Source organism: Hyla sarda, chromosome 3, assembly GCF_029499605.1.
Source record: "Hyla sarda isolate aHylSar1 chromosome 3, aHylSar1.hap1, whole genome shotgun sequence".
Taxonomy (NCBI): domain Eukaryota; kingdom Metazoa; phylum Chordata; class Amphibia; order Anura; family Hylidae; genus Hyla; species Hyla sarda.
Genome location: NC_079191.1, coordinates 141622907 through 141629269, shown reverse-complemented (window position 1 = coordinate 141629269; position 6363 = coordinate 141622907).

Below are 6363 nucleotides of genomic sequence, written 5' to 3'. Positions count from 1 at the left end.
GACGGACCCGGATGCAAGAATTACACTTGCCTGTAGTATGAAACAGCTCTCTCCTGCGGCCGACGAATCAGGACAATTGTGATGTGGTGGCCCAATACGGGATGGTGTTGCCTCGTACCTTTCCTGCCCTTTCAGGCAGTGTCCCTTAGTGTCCCCAGGGCCCCCTGTAGTTGTTTCCCCATTTGTACATATGTTTTATATTATAAGATGTGTTATAATTTTAATAAAATGTACCATGTAATTGATACAGGAGGTATCAGTGGCCAGCTGACCACAATGGTGACCTATGGTCTCCCTGCTAGTCTCCCCTATATAAGCCCTGGGTGGAGCTAGCTTCTTTCTCTTGTTGCTAAGGTCCAGTGCAGTCAAGCTGTCTCAGTGTGTATCCAGAGCATTGAAGGCCTCAAGCCCAGTCTGCAGCCACAGTCAAGTGTAAATAAGCTAAACCTGCAATAATTGTCAGTCACCACTCAAATCATCTGTCTAGTCAACGTTGTCTGCACTAAAATACCCAGTCCTACTACAAGTCCCAGCAAGCCTGCAAGGTCTCTGAGTCACTGGTCACCTCCTTGGGTCCTAGATGAACTATATAGACTTTACCAACTGTCTACCCTCAGTAAAGCTACCATTGTCCGTAACTTGGCGTCAGAGTCTTTATTGCCCCGTGCCTAGTCCAGGATCCAGCGGTATATCTTCGGTTAGTTATAGTCTGAACAACGCCCTGGCGTGACATATACGAGGGGTCAATACCATCTGCCCTACACCACACACTCTGCCACCAGTGCCACCTCACTCCTGCTGCTAAAGGATGATAGGGGCCGTCTCGGACAGCCCCTATCATCCTTTTTTTCCAGGTCACCGGGTACCCGATTTACCCGGAATCGCCGCAAATCGCTGATCTGAATTGATTGGCAATTTGCAGCGATCACTGTCACGGAATGCCTGCTGAATGATTTCAGCAGGCATCCTTTTCCAGACCGTAAATACTCAGGGCATACAGGTACGCCCTGAGTGCTTAAAGATTGGGGATGCAGGGCGTATGCATACGCTCTGCATCCCCAAGAGGTTAAAAATAAGAAAAAGGAGGTGATTCAAACTTTTATTAGGGAAGGGGCTTATTCACATTTATTAACAGTTTTTTGACATTCTACTTACTATTTTTTAGTCTCCATAAGGGAGTATTACATGCAATCTGTCAGTGGCATACCCTGGGCAATGCTGTAGCGGTGGTCCAGATCAGTTCCCTGTGCTAACCAGCAATGGTTTTTTTCCAGTTTTATTGTCAAACATCAGCAACCAGGACAAACCGGGTATTAAATATGCATATGCTGAGTTCCGGGAGCAGGACATTTATGTTCCATGGCCTAAAGGAGTTAAATGTATTTATTGAAAAAAATGTTTTAAAAAGCTATATAAATAGGCTTGTTGTAGTTGTACTTACCTACAGAATAAAGATAATGTCAGTTTTACCGTAAAGTGCACTGCAGAAAAAAAGAATCCCCTAAACCCCCCCCCCCCAAAAAAAAAAAAAAAATGTGCATTTTTATTTATTTTATTGTCCACAGTAAATAACTTCTGTTTTTTGCTTTTATACACTTTATGGCAAAATTAAAGGGGTCATTACAATGTACAGTTAATTCTGAAATAATCTAAGTCCTATGGCTCAGTTCATAGATTACTAGGGGTAAAGCTTTTAGAAGAAGAAAAAAAGATTCCAGGTTTTAAAAGGGTTCAAGGATCTGACTGGATGAAATAGTCTAATATTGCTATTTCAGCCTTCATTTTCTGTAGTATTCTAACATATACGAGCACACAAAAATTATCTATGGAAATCAAATTTATCAACCCATGGAGGTCTGAATATGGAGTCACACTCAAAATCAGTGGAAAACCACACTACAGGCTGATCCAACTTTGAGGTAGTATCCTTAAAACAAGTCATAATAAGGCTCAGTAGTGTGTGTGGCCTTCACGTGCCCATATGACCTCCCTACAATGCCTGGGCATGCTCCTGATGAGGTGGTGGATGGTCTCCTGAGGAATGTCCTCCCAGACCTGGACTAAAGCATCCGCCAACTCCTGGGCAGTCTGTGGCGTTAGTGGATGGAGCGAGACATGATGTCCCAGATGTGCTCAATTGGATTCAGGTCTGGGGAACGGGCAGGCCAGTCCATAGCATCAATGCCTTCCTCTTGCAGGAACTGCTGACACACTCCAACCACATGAGGTCTAGCATTGTCTTGCATTAGGAGGAACCCAGGGCCAACTGCACCAGCATATGGTCTTACAAGGGGTCTGAGGATCTCATCTCGGTACCTAATGGCAGTCAGGCTACCTCTGGCAAGCACATGGAGGGCTGTGCGGCCCCCCCAAAGAAATGCCACCCCCCACATTACTCACCCACCGCCAAACTGGTCATGCTGGAGAATGTTGAATGCAGCAGAATGTTCTCCATGGCGTAACCAGACTCTGTTACATTTGCCACATGTGCTCAGTGTGAACCTGCTTTCATCTGTGAAGAGCACAGGGCGCCAGTAGCGAATCCAATCTTGGTGTTCTCTGGCAAATGCCAAACGTCCTGCATAGTGTTGGGCTGTAAGCACAACCCCCATCTGTGAATGTCGGGCCCTCTTACCACCCTCAGGGAGTCAGTTTCAGACCGTTTGAGTGGACACATGCACATTTGTGGCCTGCTGGAGGTCATGCATACAAAATGCCAACATCTATGTGTATGTTCCCATACCATGCAAAATTATAACAAAAAGGAAAACCAAGGTATTCAGGGACACAAATTTCAATCTTTATTGTTTAGCAAAAAAGACATACATTTAAAAACATTTAAAAAAGGCACAAAATACCAAGATGGTCCTACAAATACACAACCGGAGGTCCTAGAGCAAGGGGTTAATCCCCAAAATTAACTATATATCCAGATAGCTAAAAGAGCCTACTTATAATAACAAAAGTGTCCCAACTAGTGGCTGCATCCAGTAAGGTAATAGCCCTATACATTTGTACACATAGCAAGAGGTTGTTAACTTCACCTTCTAGGGACACACCAGGACCTCCGTCACCCAACGTTTCGCAATTAAATGCTTCTTCCGTGGCGTAGGTTACTGTGGGTCTGCCACCTATTTATACACCTAAATAGCCTATCATATGTGTCTACGTAATATTGCCTCACCTCCGGGTGTGCGTCGTCCCTGCTTCCTTATTTCGTGCCGTGTCACATGACCCATCGTGTCATGTGACGACGTATCGTGAGAGTCAAGGAGAGTGATCTCGCTACATAATATCTAAGTGTCACGGGATTCATTGTACCATCGCGAGATCCTAACGTCATGTGATGACCCGCTGACTGAGCCGAGGACATGTCAGGGGACCATCCAGGTCACATGACACATCATAGAATCATGAAAAATACGGAGAACTAGCTCCGAAGCCATGGTGACCATATTAGCAACGATCTCCCTCTGTATTTGTATATATTGGGGTCTCCAAGTGTAAATGCTAACTACAGGTAAATTAAAAGTGAAAATTAAAAGTGAAAAAAGTGCAATAGTTACCGATACCTTAAACTCAGATATATAAAGCAGTTATTATATACTGCAGATATTATAAACTAAATAACCTATGTATATTATCCTGTATATTACACCTAGTGACCTAATAAACACTATTCACCCCTTTCTCTAACAATTCATTGTACATGATGTGAAATTATACAATACCAAGAATAAATTACAATTACATATTATGTACAGTCACAACCCTATATAAAGGACAATAATAGCTTGACACCTATAGAGTTAAGTTAAATGATATGGCTCACACTACAGGTACAATTATACTCATAGTCGAGCCATACCATGTAACACCCAGTGTATAAAGTGAAATCAATTTATATATTTATTTTCTTTTGTTTAAGATGGAGACCAACCCGTCAACAAGACAGAAAGTACTCCAATGGCCATGTGTTGATTATTAAAATGTGTAAAATGTGAGTATCATAGTGATCAAAATTAATGTGATTATAATTCCACATATAACATATATCACATACAAGGACATACAGGGCCCACTTTTATACATTTGTTACACACATCTAAATCCACCACGTCAAAAACAAACAAACAACACACTAACGGAAATTATATGATAAAACCACCACGTGAAGTGTACATACCGTGACCACCACAATAGTGAGAGGACGTGACATATCTTGTGCTGTACTAAAAGGAAAAGGAATAATTATTTGTGGATTGTGTTCATGTACATGGATATGTTAACATGTTAAAATTCCTATTTTAAATAAGTCACTTAGTATAATAGATAATCCCCATTTGGGAGGAGTAGATTCTGATACTCAGTTCATATTGATACCATATGGAAGGGGGGAAGAAAGGAAAAGAAGAGAGAAAGAAAGAAGAGGGGGAGGGGGGAAGAGGGGGGGGGAAAGAAAGGGGAAAGGGGGGATAAAAAGGGGGAAAGGGGAGGGGGATCGGGGAGGGAAAGAGAGAAGGGGTAAAGGGAGGAGAAAGAAAGAAGAAAAGGGAGAAAAAAGAGAAAGGAGAAAAGGAGAAAAAGGAAGAAAGAGAAAAAAGAAAAGAAAAATAAAAAGAAAGGAAAATAAGGGGGGAAAAGGAGAGAAAGGAAAAAAGAAAAAGAGAAAAGAGAGAGAAAAAAAGGGGGAGGAAAAAAGAGGGGCAGGAGGAAAAGGAATAAATCACCCCATCATATGGTGAACAAAACATTTGGGTTATGTAGCCCACGGTATATTGCACAAAACCTCATTATGTAGCACCAAAGGTGTATTGCACTTAATCCAGGTCATATAAAAGAATCCCAATTCACCATGAGATATTATATATTGCACTTAATCCAGAGGATATATATTGCACGAACGTCCCAAATATTCTTCTTGTGATCGCAATTTTATATTTCATCTTGTGTAAGGGATATCCCATAATTCAAGGAACCAGGTGCAACACCATCCAAAGATATTCATTACATTAGGCTAATAACTCAATATTCCTAAGTGAAAAAGGAGGAAGAGCAAGGTGTAAATTCAGTTAAAATTTTTAAAAAAATGAACTATAAAAAGGTTAAAACCCTATGTCAGAAATCTCACGTCACGCCCAAAGTCTACAGAAAAGGGACAAAGCTGTTAACCTCATTTAGGCCTTGGGGAATCATCGTATCAAGTCAAAATATCCAGCGTGTTTCACGTTGGGCTACCACTTTCTGCCAGTTCCCTCCTCTTGGGCCCACAGGTACATGGTCAATGCCTCTGAATCTCAAGAGGCTTGTCACGATGCCGGCTGGCAGGTAGTGGATCCTCTGTGCCAGAGAGGGATTGGCGTGGACCGTGCTAGAGGATCGGTTCTAAGTCACTACTGGTTTTCACCAGAGCCCGCCGCAAAGCGGGATGGTCTTGCTGCGGCGGTAGTGACCAGGTCGTATCCCCTAGCAACGGCTCAACCTCTCTGGCTGCTGAAGATAGGCGCGGTACAAGGGAGTAGACAGAAGCAAGGTCGGACGTAGCAGAAGGTCGGGGCAGGCAGCAAGGATCGTAGTCAGGGGCAACGGCAGAAGGTCTGGAATCACAGGCAAGGAACACACAAGGAACGCTTTCACTGGCACTAGGGCAACAAGATCCGGCGAGGGAGTGAAGGGGAAGTGAGGTGATATAGGGAAGTGCACAGGTGTAAACACTAACTGGAACCACTGCACCAATCAGCGGTGCAGTGGCCCTTTAAATCGCAAAGACCCGGCGCGCGCGCGCCCCAGGGAGCGGGGCCGCGCGCGCCGGGACAGAACCGACGGGGAGCGAGTAAGGCACGGGAGCCGGGGTGCGCATCGCGAGCGGGCGCTACCCGCATCGCGAATCGCATCCCGGCCGGAGGTGGTAACGCAGCGCCCCGGGTCCGTGGAACCGACCGGGGCGCTGCAGTGAGGGAAGTGTAGCGAGCGCTCCGGGGAGGAGCGGGGACCCGGAGCGCTCGGCGTAACAAGGCTACCGTCACAATCATGTTTAATCTTAAAGTGCCGGGGGATAGTTTTCACACATGGGCGATCTGGTTGTTCTAGGGCCATTCTTATGTCAAGCACATGTTCCCGGACCCTTCTACGGAGAGGGCGTATAGTTTTACCAATATATAATAGCCCGCAGGGACACGTTGCAATGTAGACGACACCTTTGGTTGCACAATTGATGTGATGTTCAATATCGTATGTGTGGGAGTTATTAGAGTTTTGAAAGGTGGTACACCTATCCATGTTTGTGCATGCAACGCAGTTACCACATGGATAGCTCCCCATTTTGGGTCCCCTTGAACCAAAAATGTAGGATTCAGGTCTAAT